The 24,110-nt window shown below is 39.2% G+C and overlaps 1 protein-coding gene across 5 annotated transcripts in view; it reads left to right on the plus strand.

Annotated features, from left to right (window-relative positions):
• SHANK2 (SH3 and multiple ankyrin repeat domains 2) overlaps positions 1-24,110 on the plus strand; it is a 313,850-nt gene that overhangs the window by 246,400 nt on the left and 43,340 nt on the right. The gene's annotated exons all lie outside the window — the stretch shown is intronic.

Here is a 24,110-nt window from a genome sequence, read left to right on the forward strand (position 1 = left end):
ATCCTGAAAGAAGATGGAAAAAAAGCTGGAAATTATTTCAGTTGCTTCCTAATTAATACCGTAGGGATGTCAGTCAGTCTCCTTTTAATCTATTGTAAATGACACCTCCACCTTCTTGTGAAAGTTTCGGAAGCCGAATGGATGTTACATGCTTTGTTGTTATTCATTTCTTATTAAAGTTATTAAACAAGCATGCTATCCAGTGGGAAACAAATGCTGAACTGTAAGAGTATTTAATAAATAGGGTAAAAAAAATACATATTATTTTATCATTTGTGGGCTGGCTTCACCAGTGTTAGTTCTGTATGTGATAGTGCAGCAGTTGATCCCAAAGAGATTCCAGCATCTCCACCCACACGCTCTTCCTCACAGCAACAGCATTTGCTCACACACACTTAAACAGTGCCATAGTTTCTTATTCACATTTCCTGTTAACATAATAGCAGTCAAAATCAGAGAATCTGCTTTTCTATACAATTGAATGTGTTCATGCACAGAAACTGTTATATTTTCTTTCATTACTCTAACTGGATTAGCAGATTTTAGTTTTGATTAAGGCACAATGATGTGAATATGCTGGCCAAGCTTTGTCCCTAGAAACAGAGGTTGCAGTGCTTCTACTCTCATGATTCCTTTTCTGTCTCAAGAAATAACTTGGTTTTTATCCCCACAGAAAGCCAGGTGATATTATATATATCTCAAGGGCCAGATTTGCAAAACCAGTCAGATTCAAAATCAATAATACGTTTAATATCCCCTCTAGCCACTTCCACCTCAAAGTCTGGTGAGCTGAAAATCCTCTAAGAAATAGGCTTTAAAGAATTTTCAACATTTTTCAGAATTACTAGATTTTATTTTTTTTTCCAGTAGAAGTGGAGAGCACGTGTAGAAATCAGATCACAAGGGTCTGAAGACATAGGTTGAAATGACATAGGCAGAGGGAATATAGGGCTGATGTTACTGCCTAGTTATTCATTAAGTTTTCTCACCACTTCAGATGAAAGGAGTGTCATCACTTACACTATTAGGGCAGAGAGGATCATAAATTAAAATTAGGTCAGAAATAGCTAAAGGTTGTGATAAGATGATTACATACAAGGCAGAATGAGAAGTACAAGCAAAGTCTGTAGATATGAAATGCTAATGCAGCCCCTGCATCCCAGTTATCCCAGTGGTGTCACACATCAGCACTGGCCCAGTGGCCTTTGGAGCTGTGGCTCCACAGAAGCTGTTGCCATTGTCTTTAATTTGGAGTGTGCAATATGTCCTTTTTGTCATTAGACCAGTCTAATCCATTCTGCAGTTGTCTTTGAATTCTCTTCAGACTCACAGAAAGCAAAGCTGTACAAAAATAGTAGTTATCTACTCCCTGCAGTGGTCTATTTGTCCTTTCTGGTAGTATGTAAAGTGCGTGTGGTTTTCCAAAGTGTGGATGATCAGGACTCACTGATACTCCGAAGAGGATCATGCTGAGCTTTGTCACATGTCAAGTAAGTTAAAGGGGTGTATTCATAGCCCCATGTATGATAATATCTCTTGAATTAGCAATTGAACAATATTTACATAAGGTACTTGCCCAAGTACCTGGTCCAAGCTGAATCCTTTGTTGTCAAAGTTTTCTAATATGGAGAGTATTAATAATTGTCTAGATGCTGCGGAGATGGATGTTAACAATCGATTGTACATGATCTGTGCCTACCTCAAAGGCCACTGTAAAATGTCAGAGCCTTTTATTATTGCGCCAGTGATAAGGAGGAAAAAACCAAAAGGCATTTAGGAAAGTTTTAGTGATGGAAGCTGCCTTCTGCAGTTTCTCAGTTATAAAGACTGTGGAGAAAAAGGGGTGTATTTGAGGAAACTTTCAGTAAAAATTCATTGCTAAGAAGAGAAAAATAGATCTATTTCTACAACTTGTTTGCTGTTCTCGGAGAGGCACAGGACTTGAATAACTTGGAAAGGAATAATAACTTGACTTCCACCTATTCTTACAGAGAAGAGCGGGAAAAGAGGTCAAATAGCACCAGTGAAATCTTAGGTGACAATAGGAGGCATAAATTGGCATTACTAATTTTACTCTCTTTTCCTGCTATTTACCAAGCAAATTTTTATGCATATTCCAAGTAATTTGTATTTTAGCACGTTTTTTCTAAAGTGCAACACTCAGTTAATTTGCATGAGAAGAACCATAGGTTGTTGTGTGGTTGGTGTGATGATGTACATCAGTGGAAGCTTGTAGCTTCATGAGCTTTTATGGCAAGTAGAGATACATTTCTACCTGTTGTTGGTGGGTGATGCTGTATTAAATAATGACAGAGATTCCTAAAGGACAGTTTAACACAATTGAAAAATATTTTTGTATCTCTGGCAACTTCTTTCTTTCAGGGTGTGCAGTAGTTGTATTTAGTTAATGTTTTGCTCTGTGAAGTGATATCATGAAGAAAAGTATTTCTTGTTTTGGGGTACTACGTGGCCTCAATAGTCTTGCTGCCTATTAGAGATTTTCCTTTTCTCCTTATGAATGTGTCTCTCCTTCATGAAATACCCTTCACACCTTTCTGTTCTCTAACTCTTCTACTTTCCTTCTTCCTTCTTGCCGTAATGTTTCTCCTGTCTATTCTGTTCACCATTTCCAGATCTTCTCTATCCTACTGTCTCTACATCTCCCCTTGACTTTCTTCTCCAGAAATGAAGCTCATTCCTCATAGATTTTCCAGATCTTACTGGGCTACTCTGTTGGATGACTTGCATTGTGATCTTCTTAGGCTCTGTCTTCAAACGGATCAGGATTTGATCATGCATCCTGAAGCAGGCATTTCCAGGATCCCATTCATCTCTCATCTCAAAATGTTCTAATTTTTAACCTCTAAAAGCTGATCTGATTTTTTAATCACTATATTGTGACATCTGAGATTTGCATACTTCTCCCTTTTCCCATTTTGCTGTGAATCGAGTGAACTGTATTCTACGTCAGCTGAAATTCATAAGATTGCATATGCAGCCTTAATCTGACCCTATACATAGAGAGTAAGTGGATGAATATTATTCAGTTAGTGACCTGAAGTATTAGCACATGTATTTCCATTTGCTAATCTAGCATAAATAATATAAATAGCTGAGAATTTTATTCATATTAGCTGTTTTTCTCTTGCTACTGCAGTTAGGAAGGGCCATATTTTATTATTGCTTTTTCTTCTGGAGCTTTGTGATTTGCTTTTCGTTAATCTAAACCAAAACCATCTGAGTTACCATTCTAAAATGTGTTGTTACCATCCTGTGGCTGATGTTCCTGTGATTATTTGTGTCTTGGCTCTGGAAGAGTGCACAGGATGGCAACCGTGCTAGAGCAAAAGAATAAAGAAAGTAAAGATGAGAGGCACTGATGGCTTGTTCTGGCTTTAGAGTGTTACGAAGATTTTCCTCCAAAAATGTTAGTGGGCTACGCATTTGCTCCTTTAAAGGTTAGGGACCATGGTAATTAATGTTATGACTAATACAGTCTGCAGTTCATAGCAAAACTAAAACTACGGGGTTGTGCCCGATGTCACAAAAGAGAAGCTGTATTTAAAATGTAATTTTTGTACTGACAATTACTTCAATTGAATTAGACAATTCTTCAGCATTTGATCCAAAGGGAGGAATTCAGAGCTGTTGCTGACTCCTAATGCTTATTAGCACCCCTGTACACACACCTTAAATTAACTCCCTTTCCCTCAAATTCTTCCGCCTTACTTCTCCCTTCCTAATTTACAAAGATCTGAGTTGTGCAGATCCTCAGAAATCTGGGTTTGGGGAATTAATGAACCCTTTAAACATCCATCTGGGCTATTCTATGTGAAACATATGGTGTGTTGGGAGAAACATTTGGGAAGACAAAGCCAGGAAGACAATCTCTGCTCCTCTCTGCCGTGCGGGTGCCTCCCTGCCAGTAGACCTGGAGACCTCTGGAATGGTAGACCTGTTAGTGCTCTACTGGAATATGGCCATTCTCATCTTCATCCTTCATTCTGCTTCAAGTGTAAATTGTGAGAAACTTTCTGCACAGCCGATTAATTTCATTGATTGACTTAGTTCACTAATTTAAGAGAATATTTTGAATTAGTATCTAACATGAATACTCAGGACAGCGGTCTTCCTTCTTGGACACTGATGGGGAGAGATTTGGGAAGTTTATATTAGGCACTGTTGCTGTGTCCTTTTAGTAAAGAGTTTCTCCTTTCACTCTTTGTGTAATCTACTGAAATATTTTGGTTTTGCATTGTGAAGAAAAATATTCTAAGTCATCTTTTCTAATTCCCGGGGTAGATGAGTAGTTTAGAAGAAACTTCCATAACGCAGTATGATAAAACCAAGGAAAAAGAATTAGGCAACTGAGCTTAATCCTGAAGTTTCTGTGAAACAAAGGAAAGATAGATGTAAAGGTATGTGGGATGCACAATTCTTCCACTGCTAAACATGTATGCTGTTAACCTTCTTTAACTATATGATCAGAAATCTGAGATTTACTACATGCATGGGATACTCTGCATGAAAACAATATGCCTGATACTTCCTAGGTTGTGGTTGTTGCTTGTGCAACACAGTGTGAGTGGAATGTATTCCAAGTTTTCATATAGATATAGATAGATAGATAGATAGATAGATAGATAGATAGATAGATAGATAGATAGATAACTTTGTATATACGTTTGGTTTTTGGGTTTTTTTAAAGGCTAGGAGCAAACTGCTTTTGCTACCGGGACAATTCATTTTCTAGTCTCAATACCTCTCTTTTCCAGAAATAGTTCAGAAGTGCACAAAACCCAAAATTCAATTATTTTAGTGTCTCTGATAGAGCGTGAACGGTTTGTGCTTGTGGTATGTTAGGGACTATGAGAGCCATGAAAGAATCTGTTGTTGCTTCTCTTTTCCAAGTTTGGCTACATAATTAAAAGATCTCCACATAGGAAATGAAAAGCTAAATAGGGATTTTACATCTTAGAGAAAGCCGTTGACAGTGTTTTTCTAATAACAGCCAGTCTGGTTGTCAGTTTTGAAGGACGAAATTCAGTGACCTGACAGCAATGCTGTTTGGGGCTTGTAATGAAAGATGAGTTGTGCTGAACCCGCAGGGCATTTTCTTGTTTTTCTACAAAATGGTTTTCCTGCCTGAAAAATTATAAAATATGTTTTAAAAATATCATAATTCCGACTGTGTTTAAATAAAACAACTCTGCTGCAGAGGTAGGTTCTAACTAGGGTAAGTCTCCGCTGCACAGAATGCTGATCGAAAGTGATTGATTCTTGAGGATACGCACCGATATATCAAGTCGGTTGTTCAGCTGTTGTGTTAACTGCTAAGGCGAAGCAACAGGAGGTGATGCTTGTTATGGAGCGGATGGAGAGCTTGACAGGGTCTGAAAACTATCTGTCTAAATCCTGAGATCCATAAATCCGCTGCAGTTGTCTGATGCACATTGGAGCAGGAGGAGCTTGTCTGCTGGGATGAGCACGAACAGTTCTTCATGGCCCAGTTGTAACTCAGGGCAGTTTTCCTTTCGTTGTGTTTATTGCTGTGCTATGAAAGGTTTTATCTAGAAAATGTTACCTGTGTAGCATCCCGCACTCTACATAAATCTAATATGTGAATTTGCTCTATAAAAAAATAGGAGATGGTTTTACTCATTCTTACCCAATGACACACAAAAGACATTTAATGGTTTAATAGTTTTTTTTCAAAGTGTCAAAATATAAATCATGTGTTTATTAAGGGATGCACACATTGAAAATATTCTCTCTTTGTACAGAACAACTCACAGGCATGATTTATGGTTCAGGAAGATGTACTATCACTGTTTTCTAGGTCAGTATTGCAGTCGGAAATCTTCCTTTTGGTAGCACTGTCATGCAGGATTAATGGATGTATAAAGGTTTCTGTGATGGCACGTTTCTAAAATTGCCGTGCCCCACTGTCTAGTGTGAATTATCAGTTTTGATGTCAACACGAAAACAAAACGCTGAGGTAAAATTCAGCTCTGAGTGTACTGTGGTCCACAGCACCGTGCCAGCAACAGAATAGTTCCAAGTGGGGAAGACTCTGTGAAGATGTAGCAGCTATTATTAGCAAGACTGCCTCTAAAAAGATGTTTATTTTAGTCTTGCATGACTCATCCTTATTCTTACATAAAAGACAAGACAAAGTGCAGTTCACTGACTTTGACCACTAATCCAAAAACTGGCAAAACCTCAAAGTGCGGGTTTTTCTTTGTCTGGCTTTTTAATCTGTGTCTTGCTGCACGACAATGGGAAAGAAAATCAGTAACTACCATTTATTTTTTCTGTGATGAAGTATTATCTAGGAAGCCTTTAACTACTACAGCATCTACAGTAAAAACTGCTCTGAAACTGTATAGTGTTCAGTGAGGTTTTTGTTCTTTGCTGCTTTTTACTGTCATTGTACTGTATTAAATCGCAGCTTTTGGCCATATTAGATCTACAACCTTCCAGATGGGCTACAGTTATGTCTACCAGAATTCTTCATCTCCTCTTGATAAATTGTGGGATAACCCTACAGTGAGACAAAAAAAAAGGAATAAATCCCCTTATAAATAGTTGAGTGTGTTCTTCATTAACCTGGTTGTGATTCTTCCAATGAAAACAAAAAGCAAAACCGGGAGCAATGAAGATAATTGATAAGCGAGGTCCCAGTTGATAATTTTGATGGGAAGATTTAATAGGACTTTGCTAATTTTTCAGTTGGAGCTCTGATGAATAGGGTATATAAGACTTCAAAAAGAAACAAAAATCATACAACTGCATTTCCTGCTTAGAAGACAAAACAAGAAGTAAAAAGATTAAATATATGACTTTCCCATTCTGCTTTGAAAGGTGAAAGATTGCTTTGTCTTTTCCAGATGGAGAAAACTAACCTTAGTTCTTCATCACAACCTGCAATCCAACCTTCCTTTCTATTTTTGGCTTTTAAAATGTTTCCATTTCACCCTCTTGTTTGGGAATACATCTTTCTGGCTGAAGCAAACAGACTCTGTCCTACTTCTCAGTTACACTTTCCTAGTGAATGACTTCTCAATGTTATGAGAAACTTTGTCCATCATTAGAGGAAAAAGCCTGATCGTAATTCTTAACTTCATTCCTGATTATATAGTTGATGTTACTGAAGTGAGTGGAATAGAGATGGTGGAAAATGTTTAGTATTTGCAATATTCCTGTCTGGTAAGAAGGACCTAGAATTTGCAGTGTCCCTCCCTGCAGTGCAGAGGACTGAGCTGTCCTTAATGATAATAGACTTTAATAGCGCCAGAATAAGGCTTTAATTAAATACTCTACAGGTCAGAATTCAGGCAGACTCACTCGTGTTTGCTGTCTAACAGGAATATCTTTCCCATGCATAGCAGGAGTCACGTTATCAAAACAGGTAACATTTTAGTTGATTGATCTGTAACTAATATCACTACAATTATACTGTTGTGTTGGAAAACCTTAAGTTATAAATAATCAGCAAAAGTCAGCCAACTCTTAGGCCTCCCTCAGTTTCTGAAGAGAGAAGCTTCCATCGTGAAGCAGCAAACCCCAAGATCCTCCTGATTTCAGAGCTATTATCAGTTTAATCTTGGTGCAGATAAGTATTGATACAGTTCTAATCTTGGCTTGGTTTCTAAAGTGTCATCATATCTGTTTTATTTTATATGCAACAAGGCCATATATTTGTCTCTACCCTAAGGTAAGTGATCTGGGTTTATGGGAAGGAACCCAGAGCGGTGGAAGATGTCCATGCCCACGGCAGGGGCTTGGACTAGATGCTCTCTAAAAGTCCCTTCCAATGACGTTGTGACTATGAGAATAATTATTTATTTTGGAACAATGTTGGAAGCATATTACAAGGTAAATTGCGAATCTGATGCTTTGAGGAGGCTGCCTCATGTTTTTTTAGGTCTCGTATCTATAATGAAAGTGACTGAACGTCTGGTTTTGGAGTTCTTGCATCCACACGCCTTCCTACATATGGAAGTTCTGTTTATTCCATAGACGCAGGACAACTTTCCATAGAGTTTTTGCTGTTTTCTCATCCTCGATTCCTGAGTAACACTCTGCAATACACTCTCTTCTTTTCTCTTTGAAAATAAAGCTAGCCAGGCAAGTGTTTATTCTAGATCTTTCTCTTACCAACACAGTACCTCAGCAGTCTTTTTTTGCCTTAAAGTGATCTATAAACCTGAAAATCAGTTTTCAGAATGATTGGAAGTCGCTGGCCTTTAGGAGTTGGGGCTTTTTGTTGTTGTTGCGGAAAAGGATTGTTCCATAATCCAAATGTGACTTCTTAATGATTAACTACTAATGCTGGTAAAGGGAAACTGAGTCTATGTGCTATAGACCTGATGCAACCATACCACTTAAGAAAAAAAAACCCTTCTAAATAATGAGCAATGTAAGAAGCAAATAAATTCAGATTCTTAGTCTTTCACAGAGAAAATTATCACTTAGCAAGGACATATGTCTAAAACATTGTAACAGTCTAAAGAACCCCGAGAAAACATAAAAATACTAAGCTAAGATGAAGTAGATACCATGCATGCAAAATGACAGTATAATGGCTCATCTGTATTACAGTTTATTGTAGAAAATAAATATATTCACTGTTTATATGCCAGAAAAGAGCTCAATATGCATTTGCTAGCGAAGCTAAAGCATGGTCTAGGATGTCTCTTTACAAATTTACAATCTCACTTAAAGTCTCTTAACTCTAAAATGCAGATTGCATGGGGACGGGAAAGTAATTTTACCCCATTAATGACTAGGAACTGAGTGTCTATTGATATCTTTGACTTACTTTCTGAAAACCTGAGTATACTGTGAAAGAAGAGCTGATTTTGGTGGCTTTCTCTCTGAGCAGTTTGAGATGCAAGGAGTAGTGAGGAGTCAGTGTCCAGACCTTTTAGATTATCAGTAGTATAAATATTACTTTCCAAAAGTCAAGGAAATATCTGGTCACAAAATGACGGTGTTAACCCTTCTTCCTCCTGCTGCAAAATCAGATTTCTGAGCAAGAGGTGAAATCTTTACATTCATGTAATGACGTCTCATCTGCTGAGTGCCTTTGCTAATTAATCCCTTATGTTCTGAGAATACTGTAGTCGTCACGGTACAAAACCAGATTGATTTTGATTAAATTATAAAAACGACACTTAGCACCTTCACCAGCAATCTCGATATGTCATCCCTCACCCCTGTCCCTGTATATTTAATGTCACCAGGGTGGGTGCGCACGTTAACACTGTTGGTTGCCTGTGGTAGAAAGAGCCTTGAGATGGCGTTGAACCTCCTGGCTCCGAAAACACAAGTGACAAAAACGTGTTGATGTGGCGCTAATTAGCCCGAGGGCAGCACCACGCTGGCAGGGCTGTGTTTCTTCCAGGCTTGGAGCTGGTGTCTCTGCGTGGTGTCGAGATGTGCCAGATCGCGCCGTGCTGCTAATGCAATCCTGTCTCACACACCTTGGGAATCGTTCTCTCCCTGTGCCCTAGACGTGTCCTCGGAATAAATTGTAATGAGAGCAACAAAGATGCTGAAGGGAGTGGAGCATCTCCCGTGTGAGGAAAGGCTGAGGGAGCTGGGGCTCTGGAGCCTGGAGGAGACTGAGGGGTGACCTTAGTAACGTTTACAAATATATAAAAGGTGAGTGTCAGGAGGATGGAGCCAGGCTCTTCTCGGTGACAGCCAATGATAGGACAAGGGGTGATGGGTTCAAACTGGAACACAGGAGGCTCCACTTACGTTTGAGAAGAAACTTGTTCATGGTGAGGGTGGCAGAGCCTGGCCCAGGCTGCCCAGGGAGGTTGTGGAGTCTCCTTCTCTGCAGACATTCAAACCCGCCTGGACACCTTCCTGTGGAACCTCAGCTGGGTGTTCCTGCTCCATGGGGGGATTGCACTGGATGAGCTTTCCAGGTCCCTTTCAATCCCTGACATTCTGGGATTCTGAGGTGAAGGATGAAGAGCACTTCAGTGTCTTAATATTCAAAGGAGAGGAACAGGAATGTCCAGTGTGGATAAGATGGGATGTGGAAAGATGCTCAGGAGCATTACCACTTAAATACCTGGAGAAGAGAAGGGTCCAGGGAGACCGTATTGTTGCCTTTCTGTGCTTAAAAGGGACTGTAAGAAGGATGGGGACAGACTTTTTGGCAGAACTTGTTGTGATAGGACAAGGGGTGATGGTTTTAAACTAAAAGAGGGGAGATTCAGGTTAAACATGAGGAAGAAATATTTTACACTGAGGGTGGTGAGAGCCTGGCCCAGGTTGGCCCGAGAGGTGGTGGATGAACCATCCCTGGAGACATCCCAGGCCAGGCTGGACGGGGCTCTGAGCAACCTGGGCTGGTGAAGATGTCCCTGCTCATGGCAGGGATGGCACTGGTGGAGCTCAGAAGGTCCCTCCCAACCCAAACTATTCCATGATTCTACGATTAAACAGGGATTAGAGGGGTTTCCCAAGGAGACAGCCATCCAGCCCTTGGGGATAACAAAATATTCAGGAAATCCTAAATATTTGCTCTGTTGTTGACAAACAAAGCCAGTGAACTTTACATTTCCATTTTTCCAGGTTTTGATAAAGTCAGTTTCTACATGAAATAATGAGAATTAGTCTTTCCAGGAGCGTAATGTTTTCACCTCATTCCTTTTGAGCAAGAACACTGGGAAAGAACTGCCATGCATACATGAGCAAACTTGCTTTCAAGCTTTCTGTTGAGATGATGCTAAAATTGGAGTCAATATGTTGTTGGGAAGACTATTTTCCAAGTCCATTTTCCTTTTGTGTTACTTTTATGTAGCCCTTGCCTGTTGTACCAGGATTACCCATTTGATGGAGTAAGTAGAGGCTGTATCAGATTATAGCTACTCTTCCACACTTAGAAAACATTAAGGATTAATTAATGGCATAATTTATCTGATTTATTTATTTTTGAATTGCTGGCTCAGAATATCACATTTTATACTGTACCCATGCCTATTAACAGAGTTATGTTAGTAGAGCTATACGTTGTCAAACGCAAACCTACATTTTTCTCCATTCCTCTGGACAAAATTGTGCTTCTTCAGTAAGAAATGTATTCTTACTGGTAAGCTTATTATATATGTGTATGAAAGAAACTATATATTATTAACAAGTGATCACTTAACTGTTTCAGACAGCATATATTTAGAATGTCTAAAAATATTTTTAGTTCCAGAAGCTCTCTGGAGCTTGGTTATGGATCAGGAATTTCTTTGCATTCTCCAGGAGGATGCTATGAAAAGTGACAAAAATGTGATAATGAAACCCAATGGCAGAAGATATTCTACCTCAGAATGGGGCGATTCCATCAGTGCTGCCTGTGCAGGATTTGGGGTACGCATTAGGATGAGTGAGTATTGCACATTAATTTTTACAGCAAGTTTCCTAGAATGGAAGCTTTCCTGGTACTGCAGTTGGACTTTGGGAACTAAATCACAGCTTTCATGGCTGTCATCCTTGTAGTCTAAAAAAAAACCCACCTAGAAATCAATAAAAATCGTCCCTCTCCCACTGCCAGACTGATTTGTCAGTGTCAGTAAGTGGGACAAAATTGATTTAGGTCAAGGTATTTGGAGAGAAATCAGATGTGATGCTGCTGCAATTTGAGCAATTAAGCAAAGAACTAAGAGACTGGGATTAAGAAATAAATAAATAACTAAAAAGATGGCATTCAAAGGGAATCAATTACTACCTTAAAGTCATGTAAAATTTATACATGAGGCTAGTGAGTGTACCTTTTTCTCACGGTTCTGTCTCCGTGTGAGTCTATCACACTGCAAAGCCATGTGAGCAACATGTCATTAAAGAACTTGTTATTGATAGCTATGAAATGAAACCGGTAACTATGAGTGGGATTACTTGATGCATGTTTGTCAAAACGCAAAGTTCTTTTTCCCACATATATCTCTTGCATGTAAAATCCACATACACTAGTAAATTAAAGTATTGAAAGCTTTCTGGCATGGGTGGCCTGGACCAAAGCATTGTCACACAATTAGAATCAGCCTCCAAAGCAAGGCAGCTGCATCCACCGTGTCTCCTGGAAATGGTCCTCGGCCCATGCTGGTTCCCAAATCCTTGGGTGGCTCTGGCGGGTGTCCCCGTGCAGGTGGTGGCCAAACAGGGTTTAGGAGCCCAGCAGGGAGTTCAGTGCTCGGGAAGGTGACCAGGCTGCCGTGCGTAACTTGCCATCTGTGTTGCTGTCAGGAGCCAGCGTTTCACCAGCCCTTCGCTGATGAGGAGCATTTGGGATTAAGCTTTGGCACATCAAGTGTTCACAGCAGTCGTCCCAACATCTCGGGTAGTTCTGTCTCCTTTGCAGTGGGATGCAGGTTGCCAGGTACTTCAGGAATTTGGGCTCCTGTGTCTCACCGAGGGCATCCATCTCACTTTCAAGGGCAGTATGCAAGTCACCTGTGCACAGCTTTTGTCATTTATAACTTTGTGGGAAATATTTGACTATTCCACATTCCCTTTGGGTTTTAATCCTTTGCGTAAGAACTTGATTGACATTCAAATGCCATTCGACAACACTTACTTACAAAGCCATTTCATTTAAGTTATAAGGGATTTGCATAATATTTGGTGCTTAAATCCAAGCTTCTCTTCCTTACTTTTAGAAGCACTGAGCATTTCAACCCCACAGTATATGGCACCATAATCTCTTTGTGCCATCCCTTTGTTGTACATACTTTCTAAGTTCCTTTTCTGATCTTTTCTTGCTTGCTTTAGACTTCACATGCCAAAAGATTTAACGTAGAATCAAGCTTACTGGGGTTTTGCTGTCTGTGAATGTTTTGGCTGTGGTTTTGTTTGTTTTGTTTTTTAATATAATGCGTAGAAAATAAAAGCGGCAGGATAACAAGCCTTCAAAATTAGTGTTGTTATGAGGGAGGCTGCCATTTTCTAATTGAAAAACCTGTTACGTTATCTTCACTTGTGCTTCATTTATCTCCCTCTCCTCGGCGTCTGCGTTCAGTTTTGCGGCACATTTATTTCAATAATGTGCTTCTGATGAACTGCTACATTTTTACATGGTCGTATAGCTCTTCAGTGTGTTCCTAAAATGTCAGCGCGTAGCAGCACTGATTCATCCAGCGCATCGCACAGCCGGCTGCTGTTTGCAAAACAGGCGATGGCGTTGCTAACTTTAGGTGTTGAAAGAACGAGGAGGGCAGGTTTGGGTTCCTTTGGGCCACTAGAAGTGTTTCCGAAGAAGTGTTTCCAGCTTCTTTTGATGCAGAATGTGTGGAGCAAATGTTTCCCAAGGACAGGCTGCATCATGTGGTACCACTGCAGGCACCCCCAGATCTGGAGTGATGCAGAAGGCAAAACATTGTTCAGCTGGTTCTGCCTTTTGCTGCAAGGATGTTGCCTCAGGACCAGTGTTCTGTAGCCTCAGGACCAGTGTTCTGTAGCCTGGGTGGAGCCACTGGAAAGGCCAGAAAATTTCCTCGTGTTCCATGAGTCATCAGATGATACAGAAATAGATATTTTTTTACTTCTAACTATTTACAAATGAAATCAAACTTAAGGAAAGGTGGTTTGGTGATTCTTATTCGCTATGACAAAATGCTCCGAGGAGTCTGGTGTTATCCTTCCATGATGCTTGTTCACTAACCAAAATAAATCATTCCTTCTTAACAGAGAAGCTTTTTGCACTTACGTTCTTTCTTGTGATGATTAAAAAGTCATTCTGTGTGGATAATAAGTATATTAGAATGTTGCTTCTTTGAAGTGGTAACAAAAAGGCTCATTATAAATTAATGAAGTTGCTCTTACAAATGAGTTTGTTTTCTTTAAAGAGAACTGCAGGAGTTGTCTTGTTGCTTTTGAGTTTTTGTTGAGTTGTTGTGTAACACGGAGTCTGTGGCCAGTGTCTATTTCACATTGTAATTAGGGATACAGATTCTGATATATGTTCTTTTGCAAAGTAGGGTGAGTAGGGTTTTTGTTGTTATCCTTATGGATGCACCTGGTGAACTCTAAAACTCCTCAGCAAAAGTGGATACCAGAGCATCATGCGTTATTGTTGTTTATAATATGTTGTGCTTCCTAATCAAATCTTTTGGAGCTTTTCACCTGTGTTGATTGGGCCTTAGTGGTTGATGGTTGGTTAGATATGTTACAGTGGATTAGTTACTAACATGACTGTAAGAGAGAGTTATCTCTGTATGCTGGAAGATTAGGCTTTCCTACATAAAGAGAAATACATGAACAGTACATTTATTTTATTCCTACTGCAGCTGCCTTTTCTGGAAAGTGACTATATGTGTGAGGAGGAAATACAGATTATCTATATTTGATGACAACACATTCTGTCAATATATCCATGCAATCCCTGTAAAGGTTTTAACTGAAAATTGTTGAAACATACGGAACTGATCAGTTTAATTTTAAATTGTGCTGCCTGATTAATGTGTGCTTACCTAATGAAAAAGAATATTGGGCTGCATTATTAATACTCATAAAGAGATCTGTATTTTGATACATATTTTAGAATTCTCTGCTTAATGGCCTTTAGTGTAGGTATGCGCAGTTTTAAAAATAGAAGGGCTCAGCCTGCTATCTCTGCCTATTGTAAACACTTATCAAGTGGTTCATTCAGAATTCAAATAGAGATCTATTGTCTTCTCAGTGCTTGCATAATACTGTTATACTCCTGATTGTTAAAAAAAGGATATATTTTTCAGGTTGAGCATAGCCTCATGTTTTTATAAAGTTCCCAACTGTTTAATCGGGGTCTTAATCGTTTAATCACTTGGAAGGTTGGAGTGGGGCAGGTGAGTTGACTATGGATATGCCACAGAAATGAGGTGAAAGCAGCTCTGGTGGCAATGGTTAAGCTGGTTTAGATTTTCATGCATGCTATCATCAGTGAAGGGCAGATACGCTCGAGATGCTTCATTAGGATGTGGGTGACCTCTAGTTTGCTATTTTTGCTACCCTGTTTTTGGTGCTGGCTGCGTATGGTAATTTATAGGCTATAATAGCGTCTGAGAACAAATTAAAGATGAGGCATGTTCACGAAATGAATGTTAAGATAATCTCTGCACTTCAAACTTCATTTTAATTTTGCTGAATTTTAAATTAGAACTTTTTTAAAGCATTGGAACTTGGGGGAAAAAAAATCAGCATGTCTTCATGGAGTTTATTTTAAGGCAAAAAGAAGCAGACATACCAGAAGGTGGATGAACTACAAGATACTAATGGGACTCAGAAATGGAAATTTTTGTAGGTGTGTGGATGAGAGAGTAAAACAGATGCGCACAATTCACTTGATTTTATTTTTTCCTAAGAGAAGGTAACGACATGAAAAACTGCCACCTTTTGCACCTGAAAGCCATTGGACAAATTCATCCTAAGTGCGATTTAATTGATTGCGGTACACTGCAGTTCAATCAACTGCAATAAAGTTAATTGAACCTCTCCTAAGAAATGTGGCTGAAACCAAGTGATTCAAAATAGTAACAGGTACTGATTAATGGAGACAATTATTTTTAATAGGAGTGGGTCCAAGTAATTGAATGATGTTTAAATGTTCTGTATAAGGCAGTCTCATGAGGACAGTAGTTACTTTCAACAGCATTCGCATTAGGGGTAGGCACAAAAAATGCAGAATTTTAGATGAAAATGCTCGTTTAACACGGCGCCACCTTTTAAATCATGGCATGGGTAAGAGATAAACAGCAAACTTCAACTCTGCTGCTTCTCTTACAATTTTTGCTTTCAACTTTGGCCCTGAACATCACCATTGAATTCAGTACAGAAATTGTGCTGTTGTTTGTGTTACTTGGTGATGTTTTTAACGAGACAAAATAAGACATTACTGGAAAACCATCTTGAGATAGTATTACGTTGCTTTTTTTCCCTAGTAAGGCTGGATTATTATGGAAGGCACTTAATTAAAGTACGTGGGGGATAAGGGAAATTCCATTAAAATATTTGGTTGTGTTTCTTGTTACACTATGGGGTGTGTTTGCGTATATACGTACGTGGTCCTGTGAGCAAAATTCACAACTTGACTCTCATCATAAGCTAGTTTGACTGAAGTCAGACGCATTAAATATATATATATATATATATGTAAAAGCGTGCTTTGAAGTGCTGGTCAGCTATTGTGCTCCATTTGGGTTTTAGAGTCCTTGTCATAATGGATTATTAAAATTCTTTTTTAGCTGAGATAGGATGTTACTCCCACCTGATCTCTTTGTAGAGCGCCTGGAGAGTAGGGAGGGAAATAGCTATTTAGGCTATTGGCACAGGAAAATAAAGGATTAATATAAACAAGTCACACCTAGGATGGAAATTAGGGAAAAAAACGATCCTTTTCAGAGGTTCTATGCCTAACAGAAAAACAGGGGCAAGCAATCTAAGAAGTTCCAAGACAGAGCTTGGCTAAATTTTAAGAAACAAATTATATGATGCAGTTGCCATGACAACAAAGGAGTCTGGAGCTGATGATCTGAGATGCCTCTTCATTCTGATGCTTCTATCAGAAATAGATGTTCCTAAGCACAGCTGAAGGTTTGCTGTACTGGTGCCACTCAAGGGGATGAGGAGACGCAGGCTCAAGCCTTCCTCAACAGTGCAGCTCAGCTCTCTCTACTCGGAGACCAGATTCATGCTGCAGTTCATAGAATAGAATCATAGAATCATTTTGGTTGGAAGAGACCCTCAAGATCATCAAGTCCAACCATAACATAACTCCAGGTCTCCCTAAGAACCTCATCTCCACGTCCGTTCAACCCCTCCAGGGATGGTGACTCCAGCACTGCCCTGGGCAGCCTGTTCCAATGCCCCACAGCCCTTTGGGGAAGGAATTGTTCCCGAGATCCAACCTCAACCTCCCCTGGTGCAACTTGAGGCTGTTTCCTCTCATCACTTGTTCCTGGGGAGGAGACCCCACCCCGCCTGGCTCCAAGCTCCTTCCAGGCAGTTCAGAGATCAGAAGGTCTCCCCTCAGCTCCTGTTCTCCAGCTGAACCCCCAGGTCCCTCAGCCGCTCCCATCACCCTTGTGCTCCAGCCCCTTCCCCAGCTCCGTTCCCTTCCCTCAACTCACTCCAGCTCGTCAAGGGCTTTCTTGGTGTGAGGGGCACGAAAGTGACCACAGGATTCGAGGTGATATTCAGAAGACGACAGTTTTACCACTGCTACGTCTACAGGAGGTGCTGCCTGGCCAGAGCAGCCCTGCAGACCCAGGGTGTCACCAGGGAGACTTCACCCTGTCCTATGACCTTTGCTGGGAGCCAGCACCAGGCGGTAAACCTTCGCTTGCCATGGGAGCTGCAAGAGAAAAAGCACAATATTCCCCCAGCAGCAAATGGGAGAGTGTGGGGTGACAGGATGAAATCTAAAACCTCAAGACATAGTATCTCCGCAGGGTGTTTTCCTCTAGATACCTTGTGTCTTGCTTGTTTAGTTTAGTTTTGTTTAGTTTGTTTTGTTTAGTTTTGAACTTATGCAATGGAATTTGTACTGTGGCAATGCTACTGATGATTTTTATACTTTTCCTGTAATTCAGATGTGCCTCTTTCTCTGGAAGGCTGTACGTACTTCCTTATGATACTTTTTCCTTTGAAGAGACCCCAGAATTGGTGAGGTTTGTTGTTGTTGTTTTTTTTTTTTTTTTAAATAGTGTCTTTTTGGGCAACAGAGTGCCTGCAGTCTCTCAAGCATCTTTTACACTAAATTAGATTAAATGCAATATGGTCAGATACTAGTAACATTCAGAGACGTTTGTGTTGGAGATCAAAATGTAAATGAACTTCCTATTTGTATTAGTAACTTTTCAGGAATTTTCCAGAGACTGTTCAAGGCTGTTTTCAGGTCCTGTTCAAATACATGAGGAGTTGAGGCCCAGTGGATTGAAGCCATCTGCTTTTGTTTGTTCAAGCCTCTGCATTATGATGTGAATAATTTGCTGTACAGATGAAAATTCATACATTAATTTCCACTAAGGAACTTATATATGACATTATTACCGTCTATTTTAATCTAAGACACAGATTAAACTCAGGTGCCAGCTTCTTGAGGTAAAGAATCTTGAAATTGCTTGCGGTTAAATGCGTTTTATAAGCACCTAAATACCATATAAATCTAAAATATGTTTTGGAGGTTTTTGACTCTACCAGCAGATGTATTTATTCAGTCCTTTCCTGTAATACTCGGGGAAAAGTATGCTGCCAACAGAATTGGTTAAAATTTGCATTGAGCAGGAACCTTTCTAGATGGACCATCTACCTTTGTGTTGTTCGTGGTCCTGTGGATGATGCTGGAGTACAACACTGACAACAGGAGGCAAGCACTGGTAAACACCTTCAGCGTTTAGAATTCATTTAGGGGCTTTAACATGAAGCAAATATTAGGATTCTTGATCCTAAATATACTTGTAGAGTGCAAATCTTACACAAATCTGTGCTAACTAGTGTTTCAGCCCATCATGAAGAGTTTGAGACCAGCAATCCCATAGATATCACGACCAGTTGCTGTTTTTTGGTGGATTAAACAGTCTTCACCTGACCCCTGAATAAGCACTGCGGATATAACGAGAGTACTAATAACTTCCCAAAGGTTGTCTTGGTCACTGTGTCTTTCTTTATCTCGCGTTTTAGCCTACAGAATAATACTTCATGGATGGGAAATTCATACTGGTTTGTGACGTGCTCCGACAATGTTGTGTGCATAACTGTGTAGTTATTTAAAATGCAAAAGAATCATTTGAGCCTACAAAATTCCTTGCATGCTATTTATTTTGCTGGGACAAATTGTAATTGGGTTAGCATGTGTTAAGTCTTTACAAAAAATGGAGGATTTTTTTAAAAGTGCGTAGGCAAGGGTTTGTAAGTGTGTGTAAACAGGTTTGGTTATTTGTTGTTTTCTCAAGCCGTTCAATGGATAGAAAGAGCTGCCGAGAAGGTTCTTGTGACAGAACGTGCGTTCACAACTGCAAGGTGAATTTATTCACCATTGCCCCAAGGCAGCGGTCATTCCGAGCAGAATGATTTTGTCCACTTAATTGCTGTTGAAAATGGCTGACATTTGCCACTGAGAGGATGTTGAGATAATGGAAGGATGAGGATGATGCACTGAAGAAATTAAGATTATTTTTTTTATTAATAGAACAATCTCTGCAAAGGTCTCTTTCTCTGGTAGTGATTTTTCTTTTGCACCTTCCTACGAGTAGGCTGCTCTGGTGAATGTGTTCCAGCTCATGCATCTGCTATCCTACAATGTGCAGGTTCATTTTATTTTATTTTATTTTATTTTATTTTATTTTATTTTATTTTATTTTATTTTATTTTATTTTATTTTATTTTATTTTATTTTATTTTATTTTATTTTATTTATTTTTCAACCAATTGCATAGTTATGAATTTCAGAAAAAAACCCCACTTTTATGCAGTCCATCCCAATATCCATGAAATCTACCCCAGCATATCTAGGACACTCATTAACATACTCTTTTCCAAAAAAATCTACATTTTAAAATAATAACATTTCTTCTTCCCTGCCCTAAATCTGCCCATGTAAGTAAACTAAGCGCATGCATTCACACAGCAAAGAGTCTGTTTGCAATGGAATATTGCCTGGTGTTGGAGTGCGGCAGAAGAATTGAGGACCCACCCAGTTGTATTTTCTCTGGGGAATAAAGATGAATACACTTTCATTTTCTTTAAGCTATGGAAGCACACATTTATTTGGGGGTAGAGGGGTAAGTTTAATCTTCCAGAAACAAATCTCAAGGTAATTCTCTCTCTAACCTTGCTTCTGAAGTAAATACCAGCTGCCCTGTAGGCAGTTTAGTGAGCGTTTAGTGATGTGTGAATGTAATTAAACACGAAACAACCACTTTACAATTTTCTGTGCCTCTCAGCAGCATCTACGTGGCCACATGGACTTGCATTTTGCTGTAGTCTTACCTCTTATGGTATCATAACTGCTGGGTTAACAGTTGGACTCGATGATCCTAAAGGTCTTCTCCAACCAAAAGGATTCTATGGTATTTAAGCACTTTGCTGCCTTTCAGATTATTTAGAACGTTTTGGTAAAAATAGCCCAGGAGAGAAGATAGCTGCTGCCTCTCCTTTGTGCTCTTAGCAGTCATCTCACGTTAAATATTCCTTCTCCTTTGCTCTTGGCTTTGTGCCTTCTGGTACGGTGCCCTTTCCACCATAAATTCAGGTCTTGAAATCACCCCTCAAATTACTGCCTTCCATTCCTGTTCACTGTAAACCGATTTCTCCCGTATCCTACGGTTTTCTAAACTTCTTCCATTTTATAAGCTGTTGTCATTCTCAGTCCTGTGCGCTTGTCTCTGATGTTATCAGGATTATAAGGTTGCCTGAGCGGGAGCATCTTTGTAAAGCTCAGGAGAAATTTATTGATGTCATGGTAGTTCATATATTATCTTTTGCATGGAGGGCTCTTTCATGTAGGGAATATTTCACACAGAAAAATAATTGAGTACATGATTAATATTTTACTCTTGGAGACCATATAATTATTTATTCTTGAACAACATTTGATGATTTTTATTGGGTTTTGTGGGTTTTAGATGACACTATGTATAAGTGTTCCATAAGATAAAGTCGGGGTGGTGGACTTGGATATTAAAGCCAGTGAGATTTATGTCTGTCAGTTGTCTTTGTCACTGGTTTACTCCATATTTTTGAATCATCTTTTGTGAGAATGGCCATGTTGGAGAGAGAACTCTTCATGGTTGGTGTTCAAAGCTCTTTGTGCAAGAGGAACGTTGTTGTTGATCATAGTCTCTAGTTTGGAGCTGTAGGCAGATGTGAGTCCTGGCTGTGAAGCACATCAAATGCAAACCCCAAAGCACTTTCAGTTCTCCAAGAGGGTGTTGGAGGGAGCAGCGATGTGTCTACTGTGGTCACAGTAGTGGGGATGGGAAGGAGACACAGCACTCTGCATCATCTTGGAGAACTGAATGTTTCATGCTGAAGGATATTGCATTGCTGGAGGAAGCCATGAAATGACAACTACGTGAATAATGGATTCCACCAGCTAGGAGAAAGGAATGAAGCCTCTTAACTATGTGGAGGCGATGGCAAGTATTGTTTGCTGCCATGTATGAATATCTAGTGTCTTAAACATATCCAGAAGGTTTGCTTGGGTTTCTCTGTAAGCTAAATCATAACATTGCAATCACTCAGATGAAGGCTGGGCAGCACCATCTCTTCTCTGCTCTCCTCAACTCTGTTCAGTCTCATTTGATCCTTTTCACAAGGTTCACACAGGGTTATGTTAGGTGAAGTACGTGAAAAATGGTGGTATAAGCTGATAATACTTCAAGACCTTGCAAGACAATGCATTGCACACTACTAGCAAATTATTTTATCTGGAAATACTGTGTACTATGATTTTTTCCTCACTTCTCTCTCCAGCTTGCTCTTAAGTCATAATTTTCCTGTCTTGTAATGTTGTACTGCTCTAAAAAAACCTGTGTACATTCATTATGCAAGGTGAAAAAACCACTGAGACATACAGTTGAAAAATCTTGATATTCACAAAAGTGTTCTTCCTTTTAAACACTTAAAGAATGTTTCATACGTACTCAAAAAGTAAGTTCAGCTTGATATAGTTCAGACTTCCTGTCTGGCTAATTTTTAAGACATTTGGTCTACGACATCATACAATTTCATAAGTTATTTCTCAAATTCTTTCAAAGTATCTTCCATCCCACTGCCCAGTTTAAACCAAATAGTGCTTAAGTCTGAATTTCCAGAATATAAAGTTCTGACTCTTTTCCTGAGAGTTGGGAGTGGACAGAGGTGCGTTATTGAAATTGTTGGCTGGCCCGAGGGACAGTTTTCCTTGCATTTGGCTGGCTGGATGACCAATTACCATTGATGTAGCATGGAACCAGCCACAGATGTATCTATTTCTGTAATCTATTTTTGCCGTTTTATGAAGGAAATGGAAAAAGAAAGATCTTGGGAGGAAAGTTTTGGGGAAGAGTTGAAGGGAAAAAAAGAACTTAAGGTTTTGCAGTGAAAGATGACAGAAGATATGTTGAAAGATTGGCTTGAAAAAGAAAGAGAGACACATTTGTGTCTACAAACCAACTTGGCTGTTTGACTGTTTATAGAACATCCTTCTAAACACTTTGCCACTATAAACATTTTTTTTTTAATATTTCAAAGAATGTGATCGCATTTAATACATGGGATTATTAAATGAATTGGCACAGGTGAAGACGATATCTCTTTTACTGATTATAACAATGTGTTTCCAAAGCCGAGATGCTATGCAGCCGCAATCTCCCGCTGCCAAAACCCCAAGTGGAAGTGGAGAGCCAGTCTCATCAAATTATTCACAACTGAAAAAGTTTTGCTGAATAATATTGGACTAAAACTGTTGAACAAACCTGCAAGAATTCTGGTGTCTTACTGTTTAATGACCGTTTCTGCAGTCATTTGGCTTCTAGATAAAATATTGAAGAAGGTCAAAAGGAATAGGGAATCTGCCGCTGAAATCCTGGTTCCTTATGAGCTATTCACAATTTTGATGTTATTGCTTTGTAATGAGGTCCTAAAGACAGTGAAGATGAGGTCCTGCTCTGCTGATTTTATGGTTCTTATCAAGTATTTCTGTAAACTCTTTGAGTGAAATAATCTTCAGATTTCCTATGAATATTTTTATTTTTGCAATATAAATCTTTTTGGTACCAGCTTTTGTAACTGTGCCTCTTAAACAAAGCTGCTATAAACAGTCGTTTACAGGTTTTGTTTCTGAGACAGCTTTAAAAATGTGTCATATATATTTGCTCTTGCTCTAAATGTTAAATATCATTGCACATAACGATGCGAACAGATGGTGTGCTGCATAAGCTGTTTATCACTTTACACATTTATCACTTTACACTAGTGAAGTGTACATGTGTTTGATTAATATTAACTTTTGATTGATTCAGAGAGATCTCTTTTTTGACAGCAGTAGGGCATATATTCTAATCCATAGTGGCTTCCAGCTTTAGAATGTAATTCCAGTAAAGATAGAGTAGATGCCTTTTGTAGTTCTTTAATGCATGGGCTTTTTTTGGTGTTGAAAATAATTACCTAGTTGAGGTTTTTAATACTGGAAGGAGTTTGAAAGTACATGGATAACTCCACTAAAATGTTTTAGACAGGTTAAATTTAGATGCCACTGGTCCAACTAGATAGATACCATATCTTGGAATCAAATACCAGATGCTAAGAATGTGTGAAATAAAATAAACCAGTAACAGTCCTATTCGAATCAATATTCTTTTATATCCTCCACCTACAGAATGAAAGGACTTCATATTTTCCTGTTGAGCAGGTCTGGATGTTCAGCATGTGTTACACCTACATTAATGTATAGGAAACTAAAAAAGCGTCTCAAGCTTATAGACATAGCACACAGACCATGCTTGGAGATGCAGCATTGTATTAAAAATATGGTTTACCAAGATGTTATTTCATAATAATGCATTTTTGTCTCAGCGTTTGCCTGACAAAAGGCAACATTTTCCTGTGCCATGGGTGGAAAAACGAGTTCAAGTTGGAATGGGTCTGCTTGCGCTTTTTGTTCTGCTAAAGGGCAATAATATTAATGAGAGATTGTGCTCTAAACTGTAAATTCTTTAGAGTGTGAGGTGCCCAGCCTGTCAGAATAAATAGACAAGGCTAAAAACACTTACTTTTAAAATGATTGTTCATTTTGGAAGGCACTGAGTGATCTTAGTGAAATACAACTGAGTCACTTGCATTTTGGATAGAGATCAAATTCCCAGCGTGTATTCTGGCAGCACCTCTTCTTCACCAATTCCATTGCTCAATAGTTTTTATTTTTAATGTTCTGATGGCACACACAGCACTTCACTATACGTGCTGCTATCATTCAGATTTCTGATAACTTTCAGTGACGACTTAGAAATGGGATTAATAAATAGCTTTTATCCACGCTTTACAGCCTTTATGCCTATGATTTCTTCTTATCTTATGCAAAGATGCATACAGCAAAATTGATGATGTAGCAGCAGGAATTGCCCAGTAATGTAAAGCAAAATGTAGAA

Source organism: Patagioenas fasciata, chromosome 5 (genome assembly GCF_037038585.1).
Source record: "Patagioenas fasciata isolate bPatFas1 chromosome 5, bPatFas1.hap1, whole genome shotgun sequence".
Taxonomy (NCBI): domain Eukaryota; kingdom Metazoa; phylum Chordata; class Aves; order Columbiformes; family Columbidae; genus Patagioenas; species Patagioenas fasciata.